The sequence below is a fragment of the Amblyomma maculatum genome, chromosome 3 (assembly GCF_055883805.1).
Source record: "Amblyomma maculatum isolate TAMU_Amacu chromosome 3, ASM5588380v1, whole genome shotgun sequence".
Classification (NCBI taxonomy): domain Eukaryota; kingdom Metazoa; phylum Arthropoda; class Arachnida; order Ixodida; family Ixodidae; genus Amblyomma; species Amblyomma maculatum.
In genome coordinates this window covers 20481518-20498186 of record NC_139346.1, presented here as the reverse complement: position 1 = coordinate 20498186, position 16669 = coordinate 20481518, and the positions used below count along the sequence as shown (strand labels likewise).

Sequence of the window (16669 nt, the reverse complement as noted above, 5' to 3'; positions counted from 1 at the left end):
GTAACAAGGCAGCTGCAAGTGACCTGAAGGAAGTTAAGCAAGCTACCTTCCTGGCCGCATTTTGGCAGCTCGCTGCATTCGTTACTCAGGGCCTCAAGCGAACTACTGTATAGTATTGTGTCATAGTGTATATACATATTTTTTATTTTTACCTACCCTGTCCTTTCTCCCTATCGTTCACCTCTTTGATTTCCTCTACCCCTTCCTCGCTATCCCTTCCACCGCCCCTGTTCAGGTGCTTCAGATATCAGATACCGGGGCTGGAAAACATCTTTTCTTTCCTTTTGTATATGTAATAAAATAACCACTAAAACAACAAATGCTGCTAATGCTAATCATCTTAAATTAGAATCAGATAAGCAGCAAGCTGACACAGTATAGTGCCTACGTTGTCGTGTAGCATTGTCGCAAGCTCCTGATAGAAAAATAAAATGTATTTGCGCAAAGCTTTGTTGGAAAGAATTTCATTCCTTCCAAAGTCATTTTTGCTATACTGCTTATATATCGATACATGTTCTGATAAAACACACGAGTTTCGCACCGTCTCCAGATTGCTTTCCAAAGCTAGAAGGTGGCACCCATGCCACAGAGATATAAGTAATTGACAAATTGCACGCTAATTTCGATCTGTCATATCTGCAAGCTCAAAAACAATTAAGTACTAGGTTGCTGTTTAGTTTAATTCACTGCTGAATGACACCTCTCGCATTGATTTCGCGGACAAAAATGGACACGACACCCACCAACCGCTGCACTCAGCGCACTATGTCAAAAAACAACAGCAATGACAATGGCTTACGTGAGAAGCGACGGCCGATGTCAGATCGTTGACGCAGACATCGCAAATTTGCTCGGTACCCATGAATCGAACGTCCAACTTTTGCAGTTGAATGGTTTAATGTTAAGGGTGCGTTGCACTACCTCCGCTGCAGCAAAACCACGCCAATAAACTGAGAGACTTTACAAACACTGCCCGAATGCGCCGACGACGGCCGAAAAAAAGAAGAAAAGTCCGCCAGCCCGCCACGAATCTGGGGACAAATTCAGACTCAACTAGGCACATAATAGTCAACATTTAGGTACTTTGTAAAAACCTGGCGTTCAATGCGTTTGGGGAAATCGAGGGACAAAATTTTAGTCGAAAAAACGGCCGTCGTTGCTGCGACCCGGTTGGAATAAGGTAGACTTCTACCTTTTCAGAAGAATGTGCAGGACAGAAGGAAATTTACTTACATCCATGGAGGAAGGAAACAACTTAGGAGAGGCCCTTGCCATTCCCAATGCATTGGAGAAAGTGTGGCGGAAGTGACGTCAAAATTTAGGGTTAGCCAAGTCGGGTCATTAGCAACGGCGACGCGTTGCTATGAAAACTCGGGCTACTAGCAACAGCGTTGCTAAGGGCCCTAGGTACGTGAGCGTCGCGGAGAAAGGGCAAAGGAGGAGGAGAGACGTTGCAGAGTCCAGTCGCGGCGCGGCCGCGCCGGCTTCAGAAAAATGACGTCAGGGCCTCTCCTAAGCTTTCCTTCCTCCATGGGTAGAAGCTTGGTGCAACACCTGAACTTGCAGAGAGCCGGCTCCGTGAACTGCGCATGCGCGCCCAGAAACAAAGTGGAAAGGAGGATGCGTTGATTTTCTCGACGGATGTGACGTCAAACAACTTTTAGTATTTGCTTTTTTCTGGAAATAAGCCTCAAACCCAGATGCCAATTACCCCGTTTCGAGCCACAGCACCCGAGCAAAAGCTGGCGCGCTTTTCGGGCAACGGGTGCTCGCGCCTTGCGAGCCCTAGGTCGCTTTTCATGCATCGGCTTGTTGTAGTTTACGGCGCATCATCCCGATAGATGCAAATTCGGTGAAAATCTGATTCAGTTTGTGGATTGTTGCCCTAAATTCAACAGCGTAGCCTTCGGTCCTGTCGCTGGCCTGTCTGCAGCCTCCGACTACGGTGAGTCGTACGCGAATGATGGTGTTTCGTACATGCCCGCGAGCTCTAGGTAAAGCATTTGTCGGCGTTCTGCTACAGTCTTGCAGTTTTTTTAACGAGTTTTTACACGGCAGTGCAGCTATGCGGTAGTCACAATTACTGACGCGGCGTAATCACGCGACAGTCTCCGGGCGAAGGCATGTGGAGACTGCATAAATGCGTCGATCCCGTTTCTTCGCGCTTGAAACAACCGTTGCATACCTGCTGCTGTGCACCGATCGTTCGCCGGTTGCTGTTGTCTTCGGGGTGCACTGGGGTATTGGGACGTACGCGGCGACTTACAGATGATGTGAAACTATTCGTGAGTCGAGATTCACGAAAGTTTGTAATTTGCTTTTTTTTTTTTTTTTGAAATTCTTCGTTTGTGGTCTAGTTTGTTTGGGCAGTAGCAGGCATTTTGGTGTGGTGCGCCAGCGTGAACGCGCTGGTTTATGATCAGGAGGTTTTATTGCCTTCCTCGCAGCTTCAGCAGATAGAGTGGCTGGGCCCATAGAAACGGTCGTGCTTGTGTCAAAAAACTGTCGTAAGGTATTTATCTATGCGGCCCATACGTGGTGCTGCAGTGCAAGAGGTCAGCTTCTTTACAGTGTCGACGAAGTGCTAAAGAAGGGGAGTTGCTGGCTAGCTGAGAGATAGTATAAATGTAAACTGGCCCAGTGCGAAATGAGCCCCGGAGTGAAACGAGCCTACTGCTCAGCATAAAATTGCTACAAGATACGGGCGTATACCCGCACGAATTTATTGTGCTTGTATGCTCACACGTTCCACTGTCGAGTACTCACATCGGTGCATGCAGCAATGAGGGTGACTTTTCGGCTATCATAGGTTCTTGCCCATGAGAGTATCTGCCCTTTTACTACGAAAATAACTGCATTGGTAGAACTCGCTGAGCTTATTTATATAGATTTAACACTTCAGATGCATGTCGATACCGCAGAGTTCCCTAATATATATCTTTTGCTTGCTCCAACAGCGTCATCACTTTGAGAAAACTGGGAATGATAGCAGAAACAATGCCTCCATAAATAGTGGGCAGTGCTTGGCTTCAAGCTGCTGTCAAGGCCATTGACAACTTATTTGAAAACAAAGCAATAATTAACCTGAGGTGGTACGTTTTGTTGAGGAGAGTGAGGCACCGTTGCATGTACAGCCTTTGTCAAAAGTGTAGAGCCCGGGGGGTCCGCTTCTGAGCCGAATAGTGGCACTGATGTAGAATTAGTTGAGGCCACTGAAGGGGGCAGGACAAAAAATCTTCTTGCCATCAACAAAGTTGGAATACCGGAAATTCATTACAAGCCGCAGGAACTGGCCCAGAAGCAGACCCCCTGGGCTCTACACTTTTGACAAAGACTGTACCTCGTAATCCTGTCAAAGAGCTTGGCAGTTGCTGCTATAAGCACTCTTGATTACAATTCCATGCAAGCCGCAGCATATTCCGCACTTACTGCACACGTGATTTAACTTAGTCTCTTTGTTTGCTATTTCAGTGTTTTGCAAGTGTGCTAAATATTTGTATTTGTGCTAGCATTGACTGCCAGTCTCGTTATTGCCTTTTTCCTTCTGCGGCAGGCACTCTCACTTGCTTTACTCAAATCAAATTCTACTGTGAGTGAGTTTGCTGAATTTATGCAAACTAAATGTAATTGCTGTATTACTCTCATTTATTTACATTTACAGAGGCAAGGAATACTCGGGGCCGACGTACGAGTTTCCTCCACCAGTTGGATTCCGCCGCTACCTCGGTAGTGCAGTGAGCTGTAACTGGTGTGACCAAATGGACACTCTCACTCCTACTGGTTTAGAGCGTGCTCCTAGTTAAGTTTAAAATATCTTGCTTGCAATGTATTTAATCTTGTTGTGGAATATTGTCACCCTTGCATTTGCTGATATGTTATTATTTGGAAAGCATTCAGAGTGATTTTGGACGCATGATTTGCAGTGGCGGGAGGTGGAGAAGCACAAATGTGTGACTGCAATTTTTTGCCTCTCTAGTTTTCAGCCTTTAGAATTAAAGCAACAGATTGATATGTGAACAGGCCTGGCATGGATTAAAGAGTTTGTCATATACAACAACACTTGACCCTTGCGGGGGTAACACAGCTGTGTTTATCTGAGCAAAAGTTCACTGTATGTGATGGTGTCCGAAACATGGCATTGTCTTAAGTAACTTGGCATGGAATCGGCCACTTCTTGCACTCTCTTGACAGCATCTATTGTAATGTGTGCTAGGCGACATGCCTTCGGATCTGTTGTATGTCTGCAGCAGTTGCCTTGATGTATCAAGATGGGGTGGTTGTTGCGAGTTGGAAATTCCTATTCTCCCGACTACACCAATAAAATGTAGTGAAGCCAAATACCAGGAACCAATGTGTTACGTGGTTCATTGTGAAGGCTTGCCATTCTCGTAACTTTGCCAAATTGCTAGAAACATTATTTTTAAGCCCGGTCTTCTTTTGCTCATAGCACAACTCATTTCGTGCATTTGTCAACGTTTTGTGGTTTATGGTTGGCACATTTTGCAGAGGGTGACAAAATTTGAGCTGGTGTGCCACGAAGGTTAAATATCTGTTTATTGAACTCTTCTCGGGAAGCTACATGCAAATACTGCCTAATGTGGCTGTGAGGGCTTCGCACTTGATTGATGTACCGGTGCATTACTTGTGGCAGCTGGTCTACATTGTACAGGACTGCCACTTTGAGAAGCACCAGCACTGCTATGAAGCAGATTCACAGCATTGTTCCTGGTGGAGGCAAACCACTGTAGATGTGCTCATTCCAGTGCAGCTTCAGCCAGTGAAGTTTCACAATGCCCGTGTTGGACAAACAAGAGGCCTATGAACTTAAGCATTTCACTTAGTCATTTCTTCCAAACATCCGTCAAAACAAGCAACCTGTTGGTTTCCCCAAAATCCCTGCACAATCATATTTATTTTTATTTTTACAAATAGTTTGTGTCATAAGCTGGAGAGCCTTCACTCAAGTATACACTAGGTTCCTATCTACGTGAAAACTACACGCTTGTGTGCCAGTGTCAGCAGATCGCTGCTAACGATTGTGGAAACCCTCCTAAACAGAGATAAAACTGAGAACATGCAGCGATCATGTGTACATACTCAAAAGCAAGTGGGTACGGAAACTATGTGCACCTTTGGCCACTAGTTGGCATTACAGGTGGTTGTAGTACCTGAATCGCTAAAAGCTGAAATCGGAGCTTCTTCTGACAGACTCTTCTGGCTTCTTTGCTGCTAGTGCGATAAAAAAAAATCTGTAGCTGAAGTTGCTGAATCACACAATTTCAGTGTTTTTTGTTGTGCGGCCTGACACGAACATTTCTCTATCTAAGGTGCCACCATTCTTCAGATACAGATCGCTTGTGTGTCACCACTTGGTGCGATGTTACTCTGTGTCACCAGGGGTAGAGACAGACAATTGGAGGAGGAGGATACGCTACAACAGGACATGTATTTGCAGACTAACAGGAAAAATAACGAGGCCTTAGGAAAGCTAAAGAATACGGTAAACGCTGCCATGAGGCTCACTGAAAGAACCTCCAATCTAAAGAGAGGATTGCAGGAAAAGGAGTCAAGTCATTTGGTACAGGCATTCGTGATCAGTAGAACAGTCTATGCGACGCCTTGTATGAATATGGACGTGACGGAGGAAAACAAGGTGGACGCTATGATTAGGCTGGCGTATAAGGCGGCCCTTGGGTTACCTAACATTGCTTCTACCGAAAGTCTGTGGGATTCATCATCATCAGCCTGACTATACCCATTGCAGGGCGAAGGCCTCTCCCATATTTCTCCACTTAACCCGGTTCTGTGCTGGTTGCATCCGCTTCACCCCTGCGAACTTCTTAATCCGCCCATCTAACTTTCTGCCGCCCCCTGCTACGCTTTCCTTCCCTTGGAATCCAGTTTGTTACCCTCAGTGACCATTGGTTATCCTCTCTTCGCACTACATGTCCGGCCCATGTCCATTTCTTCTTCTTAATTTCCACTAGAATGTCGGTAACTTGAGTTATTTCTCTGACCCACTGTGCACGCTTCCTGTCTCTTAATGTTACTTCTACCATTTTTCGTTCCATAGCTCTCTGGGTTGTCCTCAACTTAAGTAGAACTCTCTTGGTTAGCCTCCACGTTTCAGCCCCATAGGCGAGTAATGGTAAGATGCAACTGTAGTATACTTTCCTCTTGAGCGATACCGGTACGCTGCTAGTCATAATCTGCGAGTGCTTGCCAAATGCGCTCCATCCCAATCTTATTCTTCTTGTTATTTCCTTTTCATAGTCCGGATCTGCGGTTACTACCTGTCCTAAGTAGACATATTCGCCTACTACTTCCAGTATTTCGCTACCTAATGTAAACTGCTGTTCCTTCCCGAGGCTGTTGAACATTACCTTAGTCTTCTGCATATTGATTTTCAAGCCTACCTTTCTACTTTTCCTGTCTAGGTCATCAATCATTATTTGCAGTTCATCCCCCGAGTTGCTTAGCAAGGCAATGTCATCAGCAAATCGCAGATTACTGAGGTATTCTCCATCTACCCTTATCCCTCACTGCTCCCATTCCAAGTCTCTGAATACTTCCTCTAAGCAAGCTGTGAATAGTACTGGGGAGACTGGATGCCTGGCAAGGTTAGCTTCATATATGCGTGAATCGCACGGTGAAGTCATCGGTCATGACCGGACATGATGTCATGTGGTGACCTCAGTTCTGGTTATTAGACATGACTGGATGTGACGTCATGATGATGTCACATCCGGTCATAGTGACATTACTGCGAACACATTAAGCTGCGCACAATAGATGAAACAACCTCCAGCTTAAACAGCATCACTGTTGAAAGTGGCCGTTGAGCAGTCTAGTTGAAGATTTGGGCGGCTGTATGCGAGCAAGGAACTGAGTGCTGTGATTTAACTTCCCAAAATAAATGCCACGGAGTGGTACTTTTTTCTTAATACAGGTCATACGTTTACTAGAACCACCTTACTCTGTATTTTACAGCTGTAAATGCTGCAAAAAGCAAATTTTCTAAATTTAAGAATTTTATTCTGGCATGGCTTATATTCTCTAATCTCCAAAACAATTTTCTTGGGTTCCTTTACTTCTGGAAAACTTGGGATATTGTTGGAACAACTACGATGAGAACAGCAAATTTTACAAATTTGAAATTTAAGTGTATGAGAACATGCAAGATGGCGACCATGGCACAAACTTTTTTTTTTCCGCCTAAGACAAGCTGAGGTAATGTTTGTCGTAGTAGCCCAATACAGTCCTTTTCTGAACTGATGGCGGTCAAGCGTAAAAATTGCGTCAAATGGCATGATATGGGCCTGTGTGCAGGCTTCACACAACTCGTACTCTCAGGCAAGTCCAGTAAAAGAATCTTACTGCTGAGCTGCTACCCGGCACAACAGAACCCAGAATGCAACCTAATCCTACGTTAGCCTGAATACTTAATATTTTTGAGACAAAGCATTCATAGAAGGTTGAAAAAACTCGTACATGCAGAATGCGATCAAAAAAATCTGGAACAAGTTTCATGACACGCATGCCATTTTTCACAGCATATCACACAACTTGGAAGAAAGTCGACAACTTCACTTTGAAAGCAAATTTTTGTGAAAATGTACAACACCACTGGGAAGGAAAACAATTGAAGCAGTTGAAACAAAAAAATTTGATAGCGTATGTGCCAGTGAACCCTCAGTGTCTATTAAAAAAGTGAAATCAATGATCTTCGACACTAGTAGAACCTGAATAGCGCTGTGTGATAAGGCTGTCCACAAGTGGCAATAAGCAAAGTTAAAATCAAAACAAAACAAAACTTGACAGAACTTGCACCAATATCACTGCTATGCTAAAATAAAATACACAGATGCCATATAACCACTGTTCACAATACAAGTTCTACAAACCTGATGCGAATTTTTATATCATAGTTGTAACGATACTAGCACAGCCTGATAATTACAGTACACCTAAACAATCACTCTACCTGCCTCTATGCATATATTGTATGCATATAGGCACTATGCACATATTGTACTTGACTACAAAGTTCAGCATGGTAGTTAACAACCATGCACATGAAACAGCTCGGGTATTGAAAAGCCTCTTCCAATCTTGTTCAAAACCAATATATTCTGATCAAATCAACATGCAAAATGTAAATCTTTCGTAAAAAATTTCATTTTGCACACAAAAACAAAGGTAGCTTTACTGCACATACTGTAGCACGAGTTGAATGCTACGGGCAAATTTTCATAGTGCTGCAGGGTTTTTATGTGTTTATTATATGAACGATGCAAAAAATAAAACATCGGTGAACTCCATAAAAGGTGCCACATTAGAACAAAAATTAGCAGTGCTATGCCTAGATAATTCCACTGCAAGAATGCATCTGTGCTGACTCATGTTCTATTGCCATAAACAAAGTACAGCATGTGAGGAATACAAGGGATGAAGGTTCGATTCCCAGTGGAGACAGTATTTATTTATTTTATTTACCCCACTAATCACACATGTGCTCTGTGCTGTCGTACAGTACAGCAAGTAACAGCATATGGTACCTGTAGTAAGACATAGTTCATGCTGGTTACATCGGCTGTCATGCAAAGATGAATCAATGCAATTAACACTTTTTGTAGTGGCTTGAAATTGTTGACGACTGCGACCCCGAGCAGTTCGCACCTGAACACTGGCAACCACTGTGATTTCGTAGTATCGATGACAGTCGCCGCAGATGATGAGGGGAATGTCTGGTGCCCTCACAATGCATCAGCCATCTCGCAGATAAGTGCTGCCATTCAGCGCCACCATTGCAATTCTTGTTTAAATGGCTATGGGTTGTACAAACTGGAAACTCTAGCAGACTAACAATCTTGTGCATTCACAATGCCGTAATAACAACATTGCGTGGGTAGTAATTTAGAAAAAATAAATACATTCACAGTTAAAACTGGTTCACTGGACAATATTTTGTAAGTAATAATTCAACAATACTGCACAAGAATTTTCAAAACTCCTCTGAGCCTTACTAGGGCACCTATGAATGTTGTGCAGCCTTGGTGGATGGAACGGTGACAGATTATTGTAGATGAAAATGTAGCCATTAAATACTGTCCTTTTTAAAATGCGTGATAGAGCGTTACACTGCAGTGCACAGGTGTAGAACATAAAACCATGGCTGCAGCTGCGAGCTATCAGGTGGCTGTCGCACATACTCCATGATAGTAAATCAGGTATAGGTATTTTCCATGGGGCAGGTAGCTAGTAGCAGGCTAGGCAGGCAAACAGGGTTCGTTCATGGCTCTGGTCCACCAACAACGTGACAGTGCTGCAAGTCATCTATACTTGGGCAGATTACCTAACATGCAGACAACTACTGTAAAGTCAAACACTGAACTTACAAAAAAATTAAGTTGATAAATGAAATGTACTGCCTTTGGATCTGAGCAAGAATGAGAACAGAGGCAAGCCATTTGGCAAGCGTTTTGATGCATTCCCTAAAGCCACATCTCTATGCTGTTCTGACCAGTTTATTTGTTTTACAAGAATACACTAGGAAAGAACCAAGCGATCGCACATTACATCTACGTTGTGCACTACAGTTATAAAAATAAAAATCATAGCTAACGAGTACGTGACCCCGTTCGGTAATGCAGTACATTTACTTTGCTGTACAGCGTACCACTCGTCTCGGGACTGACGGACAGCGTGTCAGGCCCTTATCATTTGCCAAAAAAAAGTGAAGCTTAATTTCTAGTAAATCAACATTACACACTATTAAGAAGGGGTCAACACACTTGAAACACAGTTCTATATTCAGCTAGTCTGCAAACTATTACCACAGTCATCATACATAAAAGCAATAACAGGCGCATACATGCAGCATGTGCTGAAAAGGCGCGTCCGATGCAAGTGCAAAACTGACGTTGGCCTCGATGATCTTACGACTGCTAGGGAAAGCTACATGCCTCACAATAACACTAAAAATTAATTCAAAGCATTTCTGACACAAACGTAAGCCTTCGATGTCTCTGTAGTCACAATGCCTAAACACTTTCAACGGAGCGCTTTATTTAGTTCTGCGCAGGCAAGCAGAACTTCTCTCAGACAACCTCAAGTGCAGCAAGAAAGTAACCTTGCTGTAATGTTCACAGTTAAACGTCCCGAAACAAATCGTTCCCAGCTAATTTCACACAGCGATTCGCGGAAGAATCGCGGTTCTAGCGCAGGCACCATGCTTACCAACATGGCACTCGAGTACGTTAATGTTCCACAAATCAATATGTTAACTCATTTCCTTCCAAAGAGCAATCAGCTGGCTTTCTATTCGACTTACCAAAGTGATGCTCACCGTGCGAAGTGCGTCGCCTGTGCTGTATAAACACAGAACACAGCCATTTTATGGTTCGTTGGCATTAGCAACAAATAGATAAAGCGCAACACAGGCTCCGTAAAGCACTGGAAGGAGAATAACCAGAGTCAATAACGCGTCAAACATTTTTTTAAAACGTTTCATGTAACGCGCCGCAACTCAAATAATTTAGCGGAGGGGTCGATGATGATGATAATGGCGCATGCACCATCGTATCTGAAATTGTTGCAAATGAAACTATACAGTTTCAGTTAAACAAAGGAGGTGGTGACCCATAAACTACAAGTGCGAATTTTAATTATCTAAAGGTTTCCTTTTACTGAATTAATTTTTGTTGGTATTGGACGTTTTCGCCACCTGCAGCGCTGTCACTCAACCGTTGCAACGGCGCGCCATTTGAACCGGCTGGTTGTACGGTGCTCGCACGTCTCTGCTGTTCTCTCGAGTTCTCTCTTCTCAGTTCAGCTCTCTCTGCAAGCCTCCCAGAGGCTGTATGACTCATTTATCTCGCCACAAGTAACTTTTAAACCACAGTTCAGCAATGCGACACTAGAGCCTTTCAATGAAGGACTACACTTATTCCTAGTCTGGCATTTATTTCCTTCGCGCATTTTCACTCTGTCCATTCATAACAAAAAACTTGGAAGAAAAATCAAGTGGCTAAGTGGCTTCCCACAGTGCAGTTACATATCTACAGTTATTTCATAAATTGGCAACAGAGTTTTGATTCATCATCACTGCCTGCATTAGGTATGCTGAAGGGAATTAATGGTCTGCAATCATCGCTGCTTCAAGCGTTAGCTGCAGCCGCCAACCTTGGCTCATTTGCCGACATTATCTCTTCATCCCAGTGTCTGGTATCCCTTGCTTGTTTCACTCCCTCGAAACCTAATCGATTAGCTGAAAAGCCCTATTTCCTGGATTACATGTCCCACTCTAATGCTTCTTTTCAGTTTTCTGCATCTTCATACTCAAAGATGTGCACCATGTGCTGCAATCTCAACTGCAGTACTCTGCTGCAAGATGCCCAGCACTCTGTGTCATATGGTATGGTGTTGCGGCAGCATAGAAGTACCACCCACACAAACCATCAGATGAGGACCTGCTTATGCCCTCACCTTTTTGGACCAAGGACGCCACCTGTCCAGGGCAAATAGGGCCTGCTCATTTCAATAATAGCCGATTACTACTTCCTTGTTATGATTACCTTGAAACTGTACTTTAATCCACATCTGTGTTTGTGAAGGTTTTCCAAATTATTTTACTTTCTATAACCTGCTGCACTGTCCTTTGCTTAGGTATTTTAAACTAATGCTTTAATATCCACTTTTCAGCCTTTCAAATGATCACATGATAGCAAGCTGCCTTTTATTACATTATATGTACAGCACCTTCCAAATTTACTTTCACCTCTTTTTGCTCTTGGGGAAATGTTTCTCATGGTTCAGATTCAGAGTGACTACCTGGCTTAAAAACATTACTCCCTTCCTACGTCCGAAACCTTCCTACCTATGTGCAGCAGTGACTTTGTGGCTATGCATTCAACTGCTAATCCTAAGGTTTTAAGATTAAATACATGGCTACATTTTGGCAGAGGCAAGATGTAATGACACCTGTGGGCTACACAATGTCAGTGCATATAAAAAGGACACCAAGCAGTCAAAATTAATTAGCTCTTTCCCATGCTTGCCGTCTTTCATAGACCGCATTAGGTTTTGGCATTCCCGATCCCTGTGTGCCATGTCAATACCTCTACCTGTTGTAAAGTTGCTCTCATCACAAAGGGTTGAAAAATAAACTTTCATCTTGTAGTTTCTTTAGGTCCTTGAGCATGTGCTGTTATTGAGGCAGTGGGCAATATTTGGCTGGGGCCTTAGACATGCAATAGCCCAAACCAGATTCGAAATCGAGGAAACAGTTTAGCTGAAACAAATGTCGATTTCAGTCTCATCGACATCAACTGCAATGCCCGTTCTCTTTTTCTACAGGAATATAATGTAGACATGATGCAATGCTGTTCTCCAAAATGTTTTCCGATTGTCATGGCTACTACAGTTCAAAATAATGAGACCAAAGAGCACGACACACAAGGAATGCTTATTTGCAATGGAAGCATTTTATTGCAAGCTATGAAGTAAATACATTTGTCGTGAAGAACAAGCAAAAGATAGCAAGAAACCATCAAAACAAAATTTAAAACCCCATCTAGAAAAGCAAAAATCTAATGCCATGTTTTCATGGAAAGCAGCCTTTTTTAAAAAAGGCTGCTCTTTGAAGATACTCACAAAATTATTTCAGCATAAATGCTCATTTGCTACAATCCTCTTTTTTTCCAACTAGACACAAAGTCTACAAGACCTTGTGTATAAAATGTCACCAACCAGTACGCAGCTGCCATGCCATCAGCGAAACCATGCGCCCAACTGCTCATTGCACACCGGCCAAAACTCTGCACTGCCTTTGGGCAAGTGGAAAACAGCTGCAAAGCATCTTAAAACCCATCCACCTTTTGTTTCTATTTTAAGGTGCTATCATTTCTCCTGCTTCAATCATTCCTTTCGTTTTAAAGTGCGATTCCATAAACTGAACTTGTTTATGAACCACCCCAGATTCGAAAATGTGTTCAAACCTGCTGTCTATGAGGCAGCACCTTCAGAATGCGCGATGGCCAAAAATACTTTTGCAGCAGACTCGTTAATAACAGAGCTACAACCATCAAAACCGGTATGTTTCTCTCCTTCCCTTCCATCACCAAAGAGTCTCTCCCTCCTCCCTGGTTGACTAGCCTCCACAAGAGAATATGCGTAGGGCTGGTACATGTAGGCTCCCTAAATACGCGAAATGTGGAGCGCCATCTCTTAGTGCTTTGAGAAACTATGCCCGCCATGTTGGTTTGGTCAACAAAATGAAAACGCTGGCTTGCCCTGTGCTGGGTAAAAACAGCTACGAGAACGCATCAAATGCAGTCATTATGGCCCCGACTTTTACAGGCATTATTTTTTTTTTCTTGCTGGTTGGTTTGTGGGGTTTAACGTCCAAAAACGACTCAGGTATGAAAGATGCCATAGTGAAGGTCCCCAACGATTCCGACCACCTGGAGTTCTTTCTTTAAGGTGCACTGACATTGCACAAACACGGGTGCCTTGCTTTTTGCCTTCCATCAAAAAGCTACCGCCGCAGCTTTTTTTTTTCTTGCTTTCTGCTACCCAAGCACCACCAGTGACCTTCGGCTCATCCAGCTACAATGCCAATAAGGAGGAGGAGTGGGAGAGGCTGAGCTCAATGGGTGGCCGAAGCATAGGTGCGGGGCGTCTGGCCTTTCTTAGGAAACCAAGCCCGTGCATGTATGGATGTTCTGTGTTTTCTGTATTCATGTTTATGCATGGTGTACCATGGCTGGATTCGAGTGGCGACGGTGCGCTCTTTACGACCTATGCATGGAGGGTGCTTCCTGTCTGCTACAGCTGCAAAATCGTGGCACTGTGTGGCATTGACGCGTCTACTCAGTGATGCCGTCATTTGGTGTGAAACAAGCTGGAAAAAAAAAAAAAAGCGGAGGCTGGCCAAGCCTGCGGCTGCAAGCCTGCACTTTCACCCGGTTGTGATTCTTGCCAACGAGATGTCATGAACTTGAGCGTTCAGAGCGACCTGCAGTGATTTTTGCCGCTGTACCGAGAGTTATAGATGATAGGTGTGCCGGCCGTGAGCCATCCTTACAGGCTCTGGCTGTGTATCAGCATCTTGCCGAAGAGCCAAAACCAGGGAAAAACTCGCATAAAATATAGCTAAATTATTGGAACAGAGTTCTCCATCACTCGGAAATTGATGAAAGGAAACACCGCAAGTTTTTCAAACTTGCAGGCGTGGGCACGTCGTTCAGAGGAAATAAAGTTCAAATGCGTGGCAGAAAGCATACGTATGGGTCCGGACCGAAGGAAATACCAAAAGCACACTGCGGCCGAGAAGCTCAACTATTGTCATGAAGTTAGCTTCGTTACAAACTAGCCGCAGAGCTTAGCAACATAGGTGGCAGGCAAAGACAAGGGTCGGAAGGCTTTCCTACTATCCTATCCTTATATGAGGATGGTGATGAATGTCTCCTGTTATTTCGAGGTGATGTTGCGCACACCTCAGAACAGGAAAAGCAGTTACAGTGAATGCGCTGTTCAAAGTGCACAAAAAGTGCAATAAGAGCAGGTTACCTTTTTTTTTTAATTTGCACTAACAACTTAAAACAGGTCAACGACCAGCCTGACTTGCAGACACGTGAAGGCGCCCGAACTTTTGGTACATGTGCAGAAGCAGACAGAAATGTGCCCAAAAGCGAAAAGATGCCGACACACTGGCATATCATTTGAAACAATGCATGTAGGCAAAACAGGTACTCCTCCTTGCTCGGCCACTAATTTTAACAGGCCTGGCAGAACAGGCCAGAGAGGCCAAAAATGTTCATGTGATAAATTCTGTGCTTCTGTAGCCATGTCAATGCATTTTTGACAGTTCCCCTCATATCATGAAGGAAACAAAGTTACAGCAGGAAGAAAAAAATCAGCTTTCGTGCAGCATAATGGGACTGACCTTACAATAGTATGCTGCTACTTGCCTTACTGCAGACTGATAACCCAAATCACTGTTGTATTCAGATGGTAATTAGCACATGTTGCGCACTGTAAGAAATAAGACAAAGTAAGTATTACTACGATCAAAATGTGCTAAATAATACTGTTGCCTGAGCCTACACTGCACCGCTTTTGCGCACACAAAACTGAGACTACATAATTTCTCTAAGTATTTCGCTCACTCCGTAAACTGAACACTTGAACGCTTGAAGGCGCGAACGCAGGTGCACACCGGGCGCCGCCACAGAAGCGAGTGGCCAGGGTTGGGTAAATCCTGCACTAACTTCATGGGGAAGAGAGCACTGCTTGCCTAGAAGAGCTGCCATTATATCTGCAGCGAATGCGCAGGCTGTATGAAAGTGCGCGCCGCTGCCACTTGAGTCCAGCCGTTGGTGTATGAATAGCACAGTGCACAGAACACGCTGAAGCATGCATAGACAAGGGCAAGAAACTAAAAGCATTCTTTCTTGTGTGAGTGTATGCATGAGTGAAAACGAAATGCAAGACAAAAAAGTGCGTGACATCAGCAGACCAAGTGACACCCCTCGCCCATCAGTCAGAGAGAAACCAATGGATGCAGTATCTGTTGGTACCTCATCGACAAAGTTTGATGGCCAGCGCAAAGGATGAGGAGGTTTGGCTGTTTTAAAAGGACCATGAGAGTTTTGGTTTGCATTTTGTTGCTTTCCAGTGTGTGCATCGCTGCAGTATTTCGCAGAGACCATGTCCAACGCCTTATCGGGCTTGGTTAAAATGTCAGCCTGGTCAGTAGCCCTTGAATATGTTAGCTCTCTTAAATGAACAATCTGAAATAAGCAAGGACATAAGTTGTGCTGGCCATATTGTGGACTACTTTCAAGACAATGTGTGTAATGCCAAATAATCTGAGAAGTTGAATAAACCGTTCGGGGTGCCCTGTTTTGTTTTCTAAATATGCATTGTAAAACCATTTAACACAGCTCGGCCACCCAACTTGTGCACACCAGCTAACACGAAGCTTTTGCTGCACTACACTAATTCCTCTGTCACACAAACACTTCCGATCCTCATTGAACTCAATCTGCATTCAGGCTTTCAAGAAGGATTGAAGCATCCGGTGCTACACGGGCATTTTCAGCCAGCATTGAGAAATTTCCTACGTGGTCCGTCGTCTGCTGTCAGTCGCAATGAGTCTCAAAAGGAAATTTAAGATTGGGGTAATGATTGCACGATTTCAGTGTACACAGCAGCATTCCGCTTTGGGCGCCTCAGGTCATCTAACCTATCTTCCCAGCGGTCAAGTGCTACAGTGCAGTTTCTCTTCCGCTCCACAGTTTCCACACTGACGCAGTCGAAGAGAACGCCACCTTAGCTTCCACTGGCAGTAGACTACGGTGTCAATATTATAAAATTAGCCGTTCTACGAATGTTCTATCATGCCTTTTAATACATTTATGTGTTATTATGTGCAGTTCTATTGCATTTATTCGTTTTCAAGTTTTAGAGCTCATTGATGACGAGGGTGTCAATAACCGCTTTTGAGTGTGCTTGAAATATCGAGAGCGATTGAGGAAGCAACCTTGAGTCAAGCAGGCTCGAGCTCAACTGCACTTGACAGTTGCCGTGTGACAACCTCAATCTACAATGAGTTGAATGTAGATCCAGTTCAATGAGGATCGCAACTGTTCGTATGAGAGCGGTT

The 16669-nt window shown here is 43.9% G+C and overlaps 1 long non-coding RNA gene across 1 annotated transcript; it reads left to right on the top strand.

Annotated features, from left to right (window-relative positions):
- Positions 1–1557: 1557 nt before the first annotated feature.
- Positions 1558–4346, top strand: LOC146194317 (uncharacterized). The gene is made up of 2 exons (XR_014705867.1): positions 1558–1945; positions 3662–4346. It is a non-coding gene; the product is annotated as an uncharacterized LOC146194317 (long non-coding RNA).
- The last annotated feature ends 12323 nt before the right edge of the window (positions 4347–16669 follow it).